At 41.7% G+C, this 13,676-nt stretch overlaps 1 protein-coding gene across 4 annotated transcripts in view; it reads left to right on the plus strand.

Annotated features, from left to right (window-relative positions):
* Positions 1-13,676, plus strand: part of LOC125903882 (plexin-A1-like) — a 267,206-nt gene that overhangs the window by 42,601 nt on the left and 210,929 nt on the right. The gene's annotated exons all lie outside the window — the stretch shown is intronic.

Here is a 13,676-nt window from a genome sequence, read left to right on the forward strand (position 1 = left end):
ATTTCTGTTGCTGTGGCTGCTGCCTGCTCTCCACTAGTAGAGATGGTCTGTAGCAGCAGTGTGAGACGGAGGATTGAGGTTCTAGCTAACATTAACATAAATGTGAACTTAAACCTGCACCTCTAAGCCTTTAGCTCTGGTTAGCAGAGGCTAAACTAGTAGCAACATATTCTCTCCATCTCTGAAACATTTCGCTGATGTTGAAAGGTTTTGTTTCGTTTCCTGTAAGACTCTCTTAGACTTTCTTTTTGTTAAGTCTGTCTTTCAGAACGAAGAGGAGGTACAGAAGTCTAGTATTTTTCTCAGTCCACTTGAATTACAGTATGATTTTATTATGGGAGTTTTGCCCTATGAAGCCAAAATTAAACTGCCTGCCCCAGCTTTAAAGGCTAGTCTTGATTTTGAGTAGTTTGTATCCCTGAAGCTGTCGGCTACTCTGATTTCTCCACTTAACCCTTTTTTTGTGCGCCCGCTAATTAAATACTGGCCTACTCATGCTACATTCATTCATAAGGACCACTGCTAAAGGCCCGGAGTGGTTCATATCAAGTCTGAACAGCTCTTATTTCTTTCTCCTGCTGTCTACTATTTCATTTTTTTCTGCCCGTTTTCCGTCTCCCCACAATCTCTCTGCTGCTTTGATTTAGTCAGACAGGGGACATCATTAGCCCAGTCCCCTGGATTTGTGAAATGTCACTCAGGAGCAGCACTCGCACATACACGCACATACACATGGTATGGTTCGGTGCATTGCAGCGTGAGATCCTGGGGGATAGCACGAGCTAGCCTCGGTTTTTACTAACTGATCCACGGTGCATGGCCCTGCATGCCTTACAGAGGAACCCGCTCACACAGACACACTAGAGACCTTAAGGCACTCCACAACAGCACATACTGTAGTTTTCTCTGTATACCTGCTTACATGCTTTCATTTTCCCTGACTTTCATGCCTCATTCTCTTCTGTCTCCCCTTGCTTACCCACTTTCCTCAGGCTGCATCTGCCTGAAGCCTCTGATGTCTTTGTTCCATCTATTAGTGTTAAGTGTGCCTCGCTCTTAGTTGACCACCTGTCTCCGCGACCTCATCTCCCATCCTCTGTGCTCTTTAAATTCACCCATCCATCCCCTCCATCTCGCTCTCTCTTAAGATAGCTTAATTGAAAGACCTGTTTTAAAGCATTCCTTTAAATGTCAGTGCACACCATTTTTTCCGGCAGGTGTCTTTGTGGCACACACACACACACACACACACACACACACACACACACAAACCATTCACCCTGTGTGTTGCAACTAATGGAGTGATACTTGGTAAGAATAGCGCTCTTTCTCTGCGTAGGTCTTCATTAGCTTGAGTGCACGGGTATGTTTTGTGAGGTAGTGTAAGTGATGTGAATGACCTAGCCAACTCCTCTTTCACCTCCCTTTCTTCCTGTTTTTTTGCCACCTTCTGTAGATGTGGTCTCTTTCCTATTCAGTCGTTGTCTTCATTCTTTTTTTGTGTTTTTTTCATTGGGCCCATCACACTGACAATAGCTCTGATGCAAAAAAAGCAAGCTATCTCATTTATTTCAATTAGACCTTTGCACCGGTGCAGCAGCAGCTCTTGGTGCAGAATGCTGTGGTACAAATCCCAGGTTAGCACTGCAAAAAAAATGACTCTACCTTTTATGTGGTGCAGTGCAACATCATGCAGTAACTCCCTTTGTTGGCCAGGCACTCTCCAACCACAAAAGAGTATGAAGAGTTGTCCAATATTTCGGCTTTTGAGAAGACTCCAAACTAACACTTAAACTCCATTTAAGTGTCTCAAGTCATACTTAAGAACGATCATGAATTGTGAGTTTTGTTCATTTGTACCAGTTATTTTGCAGCATCCCACAGCAACCGTTGCCTCCTTGTCCCATTTTGCCAGTCAGGCCTGTTACCATAGTTACTAGAGTTTTTGATAAGGAATCACTTGTGATTTATCTCCACTTAAACATCCTCTGAGGAAACTGCTGTCCCATATAAGATGTCATCAATGATGATGTAATAGCCTCAGAGATAAATTGGCTGACCCTACGACAGCAGCGAGGCTCGAGGGGTCAGCCTTAGGTTAATGACGTCTGCCACGTTGCCCCTAAGCAGTGACCTAATGTCAGCTGCCCACCACTGACCTTAACCTCAGCCAGTGGTATGAGCAACCTCAAATCTGACCTCAGATGCCTGATATTATTTTTCAGTGTGGGAGCTGTTGCTGTGCAACATAACTAAACATAACAAGCACAGAGAAACACAGATGAGGCCGAATCAGACACCAGAACTGAAATAATACAAGAGTGAAATTAAGATTCTGTATAAAATACTAATAGTTCAACAAAATGAAATCTGTCACAAATTACACACTTAAGTTCCCAAATACCAAAAATGTACCCAAGTTCTACATATATAAATCAACAGGCGATTTCCTTCTCTTTAAGAAAAATCCTAAATGATGATGATTTTTTTTCCCACCTGGACCTTTATGCTCTGCCATTTCTCCTCTGATCATCACGCTGTAACCTGTGACAGGCTGTTATGATACGATGCCTATTGCTCATTCACATGCATGTAGCTTTTTTTAGAGCCGTAAGTGTCATGTAGGTTTACATTACCAAAGGTTTATGACAAAATCACTTGATGACACGGAGAGGAGAGGGAGAGACGCTGTGCTGCTGCCAGAGGAGCCGCTGAATGAGTTCTCTCTGAGCAGTAACTCACTAAAAGAGAGAGAAGTCCGGGGCTGTTCATAAAACATTCAGGACGCCACAGTTTATTCCACACTACTGAAGCTGCTCCTCTTTTTGGAACCACTGCAGAGTCCGTAATAATATTGCTTTCAGCTATATTTGTTGTTGCCATGGGTAGCAGTTTGACATCACATGTCAACAAGTCGAAATTTCAGGAGTATCACCACATGAATTTTTAATATGATATTAAAAAATATACCAGTGTTATCGTCAACGAGATGATATGGCACACCCCTACTAGCCAGCTAATAGTTGCCAGTCTTTCTCAGTTGGCTATTTACTGAAAGCAGTCGCACCATAAGTTAAAAACAAGCTTTAAGTAGGGATGAAATGGTTTTATGATAAACTGCTATAAAATTCCATACGGTCGGTATTACCGTTTCACAATTTTATTGATCATTAAAACTGTGTTTGATTACATCACTTCAAAAATCCTGCCCTTCAACCAAAGTTAGTAAAGGTCTTCTTGACACAGGCGCAGCATGTATTGTAGGTTTGTTTTGCTCTTCCTTTGTTTACAGAGGGCGTGCAGCAGGCAAACCCAGTGATGCTGCTGGTCTCGTCCTCATCTACAGTGACACAGACACTCGAGCAAGCATTTCAAAGACAGTCTATCTTTAATGTTAATTTAAATTTGATATGGTTTTCATACCTTTACATATGGTATTGGCTATGTTATATTTTAATGTTTATATAAATGCCATTGATTTTTAATATAAAACTTTGGTGACATGATCTTGAAATGAATGGTGTGTGATTATAATACCGTTTTGTCTCTAACTGGGAGTCATCTTCCCATTTCTCCAGCTGATCTAGGTTTATAAAGTGGCAATCTCTGGCTCCACAGCTTTCAAACGTTTAAGCTACTGGTGTTTGCCACTGAACCCCACCCATATTTTCCCAGCCACTCAAGGAATTTAAATGCACTCCTCTAACCTCAGGGCTACAAGCTCTTAAATGCCCATTTCAACTGCATTGGACTGAGAAGTGTGGGAAAGGCTGTGTGATGTGGGGGTGGAGGGTGAATACGTTTAGGTTGACCCTGCCATAGAGCAGTGGAGAGGGCAAGGCGGGGGGGAGAGAGGGAGGACTGGACAGCTGTTAGCCACACAGCCATGATGGATGGCCAGGCGCTCTGTCAGCTCCCTGTGTGGAGTTCATATTTGTGCTGGATCATAATTTCTGGCCTCTGGTCGTCATTAGGGTGATATGTTTATGGGCACAGTGAGATGGTGGCTGTTTTTCTGTAAACACAAATGTTTGGGCATATTAGAAGTGGCTCTGTTATAAAAAAAAAAAATATGTGTGTTGGACGAAGCAGACACACACACACACACACACACACACACACACACACACACACACACACACACACACACACATGCCATTCATCACCTCAGCCCTGTTACCTGGCTATATTTGTCTTCTGTGTGTGTGTGTGTGTGTGTGTGTGTGTTTGCGCCCGTGCGTTTGTTTGTGTGTCTCTGTTTTGTCCCTGAGCTTTATTAGTGAACCCCTGACCTTCTCCCCAGTTTGAGAGTGGATCAATACAAACCATTTCCACACAGGGAGAGAGGGAGAGAGAAGAGAGAGGTATAGAGGACGCTCACCTCTATACAAAACGCCTTGAAGAAAGGATGTTTCAGGAGGTAAATGAGAGAGACGGCAGCTAGAACCAGAGAGAGGCAGGAGAGAGAAAGAAAGAGGTGCTGGACGTGGGCGGGCGTAAAAATGAGAGGACATGAGGGAGTCGGGGAGAGAGGAAGAGTTAGACGCCAAAGCAACGTACAGGAGAGAGTAGGGGAATTTGAAGGATGGTGTTGGAGAGATGAGAGAGACAGAGTGAGTGTGAAAATAACAAGAGCGAGCCAAGGAAGAGGCTTGAAGGGAACAGGGAAGGGATTGAGAAAGAAAGCACAGAAGGGAGGAGAGGGCAGCAGTGTTGTTGACTCCGTCCAGAATGCAGGAAAGTTTCTCAAACCCAGTCTTTAGCACCGACTGCACACAGAGCTATTTTCAACTGATCTCGCCTAGATTTGTGTTTAGGCGTTTTGAACCTGTCTGCACTGGTCACTGAGGAAATGACTGTACTGTAGATGTGCACATGAACGTGAACTGATGCTGCATTTTGAATTGCGGGAAACCAAAACGGCAGGCTGCAGGCCAGATGAAGAACTGAGATATGTTCTTTTACTGTCAGCGCCATGAAAACATCCAGTGATGTCAGTTATGAAGAGTTTGATGTGGAGCCATGTTTAGTGCTGGCTAACTGGGATGTGATGTCAATGTTACGGTGCTTTTTGAGCGATGACAGAATTTTGATTCCACTGGATTTTGATGTCAAAACATCTTTGAACATGTTTAAAATCTGATTTCCAGACATTTTTCTGTGATTTTCCTTTGTTAGACTTGACACAAGTAGCCAGATTCCAATTTGTGTAGTTAAAAATGCACATATCTGCACTTAGCAAGCAAGGCAGGGATGTACAGGAAAAAGATACAAAAATGGTGATTTCAATGAGAGGGGAATAAACAGAAAAAATGGCACGAGAGAGATGGAGAGAACTAGAAACCGCCAAGGAGAGAGCAGCAAGCTTTTTACAGCCAGGGTGTGCTCGAAGGAGAGGCAGTGATTCACCGACAGAGAGAAGAGGAGGACGAGAGGAAGAGTGATAGCCCCAGAATTATTTTCGCCACCACTGCCAAGAACAGCGAGAGAAAAGGGCGGATGACAGAAAGAGGGGAAAGAGATAGAGGGAGGAGAGGAGAGCTTGATTGAACGCTGGCTGCTGCACAAATAATATCGGTGTCCGTCACCTGGCCACCACACTGTCCTCTTCAGCAGCACGGCTCTCTGTCATGTCAGCTCCGCGTGTGTATGTGTGTGTGTTGGGGCTCATCTGACAGGGCATGTATATCTTGGGCCAGGTGCTATAATAAGGAGGACTCAGGAACACAACAAAGCTCTTTTGGTGTTTATGAAATATCACTGGATTTATAGGGGCGTCCTCCAGTTCGAGAAAGTCAGGGAATCTTTCTGCTCAGGGGTCACTTTGCAGGATATATTTTCTTACTCACTACAGTCATCACATTAAATGGTGATTTCCAGCAGCTTTTCTCCACAGCAAGCCAAACATTAAACTAGCCAGCTGTAACCTTTTAGGTTATTAGAAAACACTCATTTAGTTCTAGAAAGTCATGGAAAAGTCATTGGATTTAACATGAGGGCAGCACAGGGAGCAGTGGTCATATTAGCCTTAGCACACTATGCAACAGTCCTTGATAGAAATGTCCTGTAATGATAACTGAGCATTTTAGGATGCCTTTTGCATTGATTCATGCTGAGTATGAAGGTAGACCATCCAAAAACTTTCCAAATAGTCCTGCACCTTGTGTTTTCTTAAAGGAATACTTACAGTATACTCACAAATGACTAGTTGTTTATCAGTACCTTTATGATGAACATAGAATCAAAAAATTGTGAAGATACTTGATGAATTGAAGTTAACAGGGAAATTACATTAAAAAAAATCTGCTTACAGACTCTCACACAACTCGTGCAGCATAATCGAAGTCTTGCTTATCCAGTTGCATGCTCAGTACTTATCAAACACATACATTTTCACCAAAACATTCAAAACACAGACGATCAGGGCACCTGGGCAACCCAATAGAATACATGAGCAGAGTTCAAGGGTATGTGCTTGCCCATGTGCAGTATGCAGATAGTGTTTTAAATACTCAGGTTTTGGCAAAACTCCACGTGTTTGGGAAGTACTGAGCATATGACTAGATAAATGAGAGTATACTGCAAGAGTTGTGCTAGAGTTTGGAAACTGATGTTTTGATACAGTTTTTGTTGTTGTTAAATGTGGTCGCTCTTTAGTTCACTTCATCATGAATGGTTGTTGTTTGGATTCTTTGTTAACCGTGAAGGCACGTGACAAAAACAAGTTTTCTTTGACGAATTCAAGGTAAAACGCGATGAGTGATACACAAATGGTCTTTTTGTGGATGATGCATTCCTTCAGTACAGGGCTGTGAAGTTGAACACAGTATCTTTTTACTAATTGTAGATAAGCTTACTTTATCTGATCATGTAGCAAAATAGAAATAAAGAAAACTTTGTTTGGACATTCCTTTTTCTCGCTGGAATGCTGGCACTTGTCTCCACACGAGGCTCATATCTGACTCAAAGACTATGCAAAATGTCAGGCTGCTTTCTCTCGATCGCCAGATGGATAGTGAGGGTTTGAACTTTGTCCCAAGCCAATGAATCAATCAATCAGAGATCAATCATAGCAAAAAAGAGTCAATTCAAGTGTTCATTTTTTCGTGCTGCATAGACCAGCTGTTGGCCATCAGTGTCAAAGGTGAGATTTGATGCTCAACCTGAAATTGATCTTGAAGTGATCACTTATTTTGACTTTAGGTAGCTCATTAATGATGGTGCTCATTGCTGTGGTATTTCCATGGTGCATTCACAAGACATTACATGTGCGGAAGTGTGGGTGTTGCTTTGGTGTGTCTTTCCTTGGAATATGTGTATTGTAGGAATGTGAATCCAGGGCATTGCTGTAAAAGAGCTTAATGCTTAGTCAGTTTCCCCCCAATAAACAATATTTGATGATTTATGGTTTTATTTCGATTTTATTTTGAGATTTTTCATAGGTGGAGGCTATTTAATTTGGTTGAGCATAAAGACTGTTACTGCATATACTAAACTCTGATTTTTTTAAACGATATTGCTGCTGTTGGGGCTTTAGATTATCAGCGTACTGTGTGAGTGTGTGTTTTGTCTAGTCAGGATAGCTGCTGAGAGGACCGTGGTTATCAGTGTGAGTAACGTCCTGTGGTGAGCTGCACCCTGGAGACTGATTACAGCAGTATAGCAGATGCAAATGTTATAACCCTTCCTTTTACCTATGGCTGATAAGAACACACACTACAGGAGAACATTACACTGACTCACTGAATTGGATGCATTGGCGCACACAGTGTGAGTTGTCTTTATTTCGAGGATACTGCATTCACCCTTAGAATTCTGGTTTTGGTTAAGTTTTCTAAACTGGCAGCGTTTACTAGTGGAAACTTGTTAGACAGAAATCGATATCAGGTTTTCTGTCTGCCGTTAGACGGTCCAGCAAATGTTCTGCACGTTATGAGCCCGCATTAAGCGGACCGAGCAGATTTTCATTATGTTGTTACAGAAAAGACAAAGTGGAATTGGCCAGCTCCTAACCTTATTAAATCCATCATTATAAATATCATCTAATGAACGTAACTCACTTGTGGTCTTTGTAAAACACAGGCATGTTTCTGCAGACCTAATCTAAAAGGATGTGCCGGCAAATGTGTTTAAGTAATTAGACCTGATTAATTGAGCAAGAGTTGACGAGCAGAGTTAATTGACAGTCTAAATGAGCTGAGCTAGGAGACACCGATCAGGCGGGTTGTCTTAAGCGGGTTATTGGTACTAACGGGTCACATTTCGGTTAATATTTTTGGGATTTGATTTCCAGAATTCGTTCATTTGTATGCGGGATAGGCTTTTGATTGCGTCACAGTCGTGTGTGTGTGAGCTTATGCGTGTGCTAGCAATGTCACACCCACTCTGTGCTCAAGTGTCGCTCTCATCCCATTATTAAAGGACAATAGAAAACCTTTTGGAAAAGACCCCATGCAGACTGTGTGTGAGCTGCTTAATTCTCTCTCTCTCTATTTTCTGACCTTTCTCTCCCTCTCGGAGGAGTGTTTAGCTCAACAAATCCCCATCTCTAGCACCCCTCTAATGATACTAATTGTCAGTGTAATTATGTATTGATCTGTACTGTGTGTGGGTGGTGTGTTGCATACATCATTATCAGGAGCAATCAGAGAATGTGGGGCAGGGGTTGTGCCTGTATCGCGCATGCTAATAGTCTCTCTGTGTTTGTTTGTTTTAAGTTTCTCTTAAATGCACACATCTGCCTCAAGCTTTTGGTTTCCATGCAGATGAGCTGAATGTACGGAGTCAGCAGAGGTTTACTTTTCATAACTATTTGTCATACATGTGGTTTTTCTGAGTTTTGTGTGCTAGAAGGGAATACCTGCTGTTTTCCAGTAATGCCCTAGATTCTATGCATATGCATAGGAGCAATTTTTTTACATTGATGTCATGTCCCAGTGCATCCAAGATATTGTGTTTCTTGCTGTTATAAGACACTGCTCTGACCACAGTGTACAATAAGCCACTTTCAGTTAGTAGCACAGCTCAGATTCTGCTTTATTACATAGAAATTTATGAAAATAAAGTTAAAAACTGCAAATGACTTGCTGTGTCAGAGTCCTATAAGTTAATAAGATCTAATGTTTCTAATGTTGTTTATTTAGGTTTGCAGCATTATACTGATTTCAAGATATACCATGATGTAAAAGTTGACGATTATCATACTTTTTACATCATTTCAGTGGGGAGACTTTTTACACATACTTTACATTAACAAAATAGTTTCAAGTGTCAAATATGTATAGTAATAGAACGTTTGTTCAACCATTTTTCTGAGACGGTTAGCATACCGTGAAAATCTGATACCGTTGCACCCCTATTGCTTTTAAAATCAGATTTGGTTTACCCAGTTTTGTCTAACTGTTTTTTTTTTTTTTTTAACAAATTGTCTGCCTTTTTTTTTTTTTATTTGTCCAGGGTACACCCTGGACAAGTTGCCAGACTATCACCAGACTGACACATAGAGACAGACGAACATTCACGCTCACATTGACACCTACGGGCAATTTAGAGTCACCAGTTATACTAAACTGCATGTCTTTGGACTGTGGGGGGAAGCAGAAGTACCCGGAGAAAACCCACGCTGACATGGGGAGAACATGCAAACTCTTCACAGAACAGCTTCCTCATGCTAGGGTTCGAACCCCCCACCCCGAGTTTGAACCAGGAACCCTCTTACTGTGAGGGAAAAATTAGGTAGGTGCTATGTTTACGTGATGATGTCACCCCGAAAGCAGCAGTAATCGCCATATCAGGGCAGTGTAGAGCCATGGCGATTAGCTAGCCAGTGGGATACACACTTAGGGACTTGGCTGGTACATCTACCACAACAACGAACAGAGAAGCTAAGTGTACAACACATACAGAGGGGGTATAACTTCATTCTCTGCTCAGGACGTCATTAGTCAATAGTCATTAGTTTGCTGCTATATTAACGCTCTGAATATCATACAGAGCTCCTTTAATCAAATTATTTTGAACTGCTGCTTGATATGTCTCGTATGCAGTTACAGGTACCATTTGAATTTCTTAAGATATCTTTTGCTTTGTGAAACCTTTCAATCCGCTGAAAGTCTTCCACTGCTGGTCACTGCACATCTCCATCAGAACAGTCGGAGGTTAAATACTTTGCTTAAGGGCACCTGTGGTGGTTGATGATGGAGGAAAGAAGCATGTTACTCATTCACTTTCCCCACCCACATTTCCCAGCTGGTGTGGGGATTTAAACTGATGATCTTTTGATCACGAGCCCTCGTCTTGTCAGCCTGTTGGCTTATATTGGCATCGGTTTATTTCCAACAGACTGTATGCTTCTCAGCGTGCATTTACGGGTGTATTTTCTTCCTGTACATACTGCATACTGTATATATATATTTCCTCCTCTGTCTCTCACATTCAGTTGGATTTTGGTCTAAACATGTGGTGACAGCTTTTGGAAGCAGCTCTCTGAATAGGTGCCAACTCCTTGAGGTTTCACTGTCTGCCTGGAGTGCACTCAACATAGAAATTACTACCCTGCAACCCATGAATATGGAATTGGTGCAGTCATCTCTCTTTCTAAATTATTGATCAGTTCGGATCCAGTAACATATTCTAGAAAACAGTTACAGCATTTTGGAAGGAAACAATTCATAGCTTGTAAATTGTTTGGACAAAAATACATTGCATCCTCAGACAGATTTTTTTCCCACCCCTCTAGTCCCGGGTTTTAAGTCACCAGCACTTATAAATGCTCAAGATGTTGTTAATGCATCAAGCATTTTGTCTAACACCTTTGAGACACAACCAATCAAACACACTCAGTCACCATGGAGCCGGTGGCGTCACAGCTGACGTCTGCACAGAGCCCTATGAGACTTTTATGTCTTGTTATCCTAAACACAGGGGTTATTTTAGTGCTGTGTGAGAGTCTGTGAGCAGATTGGTGCTTGTCTTTACATTCATGTGCTATATGTCCATTGCATGTCATGTACTGTGTTCTCGTTATGGAGGTGTTATTAACACAGAGCAGCGATTTTTGTTTTTAAAAGGACAGTTCATGCCAAAGTCAAAAATACATATTGTTCCTCTTACCTGTAGATCTGTTTATCAGTCTAGATTGTTTTAGTATGAGTTGCTGATAGGGCTGTACTGAAAGTTCGAAGCTCTGAAGCTTCATTCATAATATTGACATTTGAATTGTAAATCTGAATTTGAATGCTGCGCAGCAGACTTTGTCTATTTATTCTTCTTTTAAAACAGTATATTTGCACAGGTAAAAGTTTACTGTTAAAGAATTAGAGTCCAGTGGTTGTGTTCCTGACTCAGTTGATCCAGACATTTGCAATAACTGAAAGCGATAAGTCCAAAAGTCAAAATGTATTCACAAAAGACAGATGTTATCTCTCCAAAATTCGAAACATGTTCTAATCTAATGAAATATTCTGCCTCAATCCATATTTATTGGTGTTTAGCCTTTCCAAAATAACATTTTTACTGCAGCCAAGAAACTGTTTGCCCTCCCTCTTGTTGCACACAAAGGGAGGCATACAGCTGTATTCAGGGGGAGGTCCAGCATCAACTTTACAGCACCATAAATTACATTTATTTATTGAAGTTGATCCAATTAAAAAAGACAAACTCATCAAATCCAATGAATCACTTCATCCAAATGATGATGACATCATAAAATAGAGCGACATTAGAAACTTCATTTGAAAATCTCAGTAAAAACTTTGATTTGGGAAAAAAAAAGACATACAGTACAGACCCAGTCGCAGAGTATTTGAGATATTGGCTGTACCAGATGGTACTCAGCTTGTGCCATGTAGTCAAAGCACCAAAAACAAAACTCAGCCACAGTGTCTCTTTCTAGAAATTATGACCCAGTTACTCAAGATAATCCACAGACCTTGTTGTGAGCAGTTTAATATAAGAACTAGTTTCTTTCTACCACTACCACAACTACACCTGCAAACAGTATTATTGTGCATCTACTGCTAGCTCACCCAGCACCACTGAGCTACATAACCTTACAGCTCAGCTTACGAGGAAGCCATCAATGTTTACATCTCACGCTGTCATGACCAGGAGCCTCTTGTTTGTGAGTAGGTGCACACTTCCTTTGTGTGGGGATTCGGTCGGTGGGTGTAGTTTGGTATAAAGGAAATAGTTCCTACATGAAACTGCTCACAACAAAACAAAAATCTTTGCTTCACTGTGAGTTTGGTGACTGAACAGTCAGAGGGTGAGTCATGAATTACCATCATGAGATGAATAATTCCTTAAACGGAAACATGATTTGCTTTTCGATTGTGTGTGCTGACTGAACACAACAAAATCCCTTGAATAGTTTTCACATGAGCAGGTTTAAGTCACAGTAACCACAGGAGGGACTTCTTCCAATATGCATCAGTTTGTACGGGAATCATGTGTTTCAGCAGTCTAGTTGAAGGTGACAGTCAGGTAATTGGAGGCAGCCTGTAAATGTAATTTTTGGCTTACATTCACATTACGAGTAGTAAATTACTTTGTAGTGTTTATTTAAACCTCATCATTCTGTATTACCATCCATGATATTATAAAAACCCAGCAGCACCTTTACAGTAATATATATATATATATATATATATATATATATAAATAATACTTGAAAGTATGTGTGAGATGTGTTTGTGGTTTGTTTAGTCTGCGATTGGTTCCAGTTTCCAGCAGTTACGAGTCACAGCTGTGGCGCCCTGGTGTCAGCGCTGTACATGGAAGAGATGTCAGAGTAAGCAAACATCATGAGGCCTTAATTCACTTTAACCTGGTATGAGGTCAGTAGGCTGTGTGTGAGAGTATGAGTGTGTGTGTGGCTTCCACTGATTGTTTCTTTGCCTTTTGCTTCCAGCCTAATAATAGTATATGAGAAAGGAACCTACAGTGTACTCTTCTTGACAGGGATTTCTTGTAACTTTGACCACATAGACACACACTAGGGTGTCATGGTCTATATCAATAACTATCACACTCAAACTCAAGTCGTTATTTCTTTCAAGTTTAAAGGCAGATTTACCTTCAGTCACATTATGTCATTTCATTCTATTGAAATAGCCAGTTAGTCATGCTATCTTGCTAACCTACCATTAGCGTTAGATGAGTTGACCACCCATAGCAGCTAACGCTATGGGACAGATTCATTCGTGGGGTAGACCACCACTGTCCAAAACATGGTCAAAACAATCATGCTAAAAATAACTTGATGAAGGTGTTGAATATTCATTCATTCATTCACCTTCTAACCGCTTCATCCTCTTGAGGGTCGCGGGGGGGCTGCAGCCTATCCCAGCTGACATCAGGCGAGAGGCAGGGTACACCCTGGACAGGTCGCCAGACTATCACAGGGCTGACACATAGAGACAAACAACCATTCACGCTCACATTCACACCTATGGACAATTTAGAGTTATCAATTAACCTAGTCCCCAATCTGCATGTCTTTGGACTGTGGGAGGAAGCCGGAGTGCCCGGAGAGAACCCACGCTGACACGGGGAGAACATGCAAACTCCACACAGAAGGGCTCCCACGCCCGGGATCGAACCGGCATCCTCTTGCTGTGAGGCGAGAGTGCTAACCACCACACCACCGTGCTGCCCCGGTGTTGAATATTGTTGTA

The sequence above is a fragment of the Epinephelus fuscoguttatus genome, linkage group LG1 (genome assembly GCF_011397635.1).
Source record: "Epinephelus fuscoguttatus linkage group LG1, E.fuscoguttatus.final_Chr_v1".
In the NCBI taxonomy this organism is placed as follows: Eukaryota; Metazoa; Chordata; class Actinopteri; order Perciformes; family Serranidae; genus Epinephelus; species Epinephelus fuscoguttatus.